This window comes from Brassica oleracea, chromosome C2, assembly GCF_000695525.1.
Source record: "Brassica oleracea var. oleracea cultivar TO1000 chromosome C2, BOL, whole genome shotgun sequence".
In the NCBI taxonomy this organism is placed as follows: Eukaryota; Viridiplantae; Streptophyta; class Magnoliopsida; order Brassicales; family Brassicaceae; genus Brassica; species Brassica oleracea.
Window position 1 is genome coordinate 47107775 of NC_027749.1, and position 301 is coordinate 47108075.

At 32.2% G+C, this 301-nt stretch overlaps 1 protein-coding gene across 1 annotated transcript in view; it reads right to left on the reverse strand.

Annotated features, from left to right (window-relative positions):
• Window positions 1–301, reverse strand: part of LOC106324426 — a 7268-nt gene that overhangs the window by 4227 nt on the left and 2740 nt on the right. The window lies entirely within an intron of this gene.

Consider the following 301-nt stretch of genomic DNA (forward strand, 5'->3'; position numbering starts at 1 on the left):
AATAGGATTCTTCATAACCTCCTTGATGTCAAAGTGAAGAATGTTTCTCTTTCCAAGGTGAAGATAAACGATCTTGGAATGTCTTTCAAGTGCCTGGTCTCATGCTCATCTTCGTTCTTGTCTCCTTTGTTTCTCTAATGTCCATTGAGAGATGTAAAAATATCATTGTCGAATGATTAGGGAATAGACTTTCTGGTTTCAGTAAAACAAACTTGTTTATTATTCATGATAATTATAATTTTATAGTTTTTATATTTGTAGAGAACTGAAAGAGAGTCTACACTTCTTGTATTGTGTAAAG